This window comes from Dipodomys ordii, unplaced genomic scaffold (genome assembly GCF_000151885.1).
Source record: "Dipodomys ordii isolate 6190 unplaced genomic scaffold, Dord_2.0 Scaffold324, whole genome shotgun sequence".
Lineage (NCBI taxonomy): Eukaryota > Metazoa > Chordata > Mammalia > Rodentia > Heteromyidae > Dipodomys > Dipodomys ordii.
The window spans coordinates 137,561-138,092 of NW_012267540.1; positions in this window are offsets into that span (position 1 = coordinate 137,561).

Sequence of the window (532 nt, forward strand, 5' to 3'; positions counted from 1 at the left end):
CACATAGTTTTACACCCTAAAAATTTCTTAAAAAGAGGGCATTATCTAATCTGACCCAATAAAATGATGGTATCCTAAATCATGCCCTGTGGACTGCAAGACCATTTTGACTTTGACAATTGTAACAGCATTTGTAACAAAAGGACCCACTTACAGGTTGCCTTAGCTGGCGTAGATCTGTCTGCTTTTAATTCAGAACAGTTTTGTTGTCCTTCCTTGAGAATCATGATCTGGCTCTTTTACACATTACATACCCATCACTTCTTAGAGTCATGTGGTTTCTATCACTACACAACTACAACTCTGAATGTTCATTAGAAACATTTTTCTATGTTCATATAGTATTTCTACCATATTTACCTACTTTAACTCTGTTTTCTCTCTCTCTGTCCCATGAGTACCCATACCCAGAGAAGACCTACTTTACCATTCCACCATTAATTTTGTTTCCCAAGTTTTAATGTTTCAGCAGTTGTACAAAAGAATTGCCATTTTAAAAAGCAGGTTATGAATACAATCATCTTGATCAATG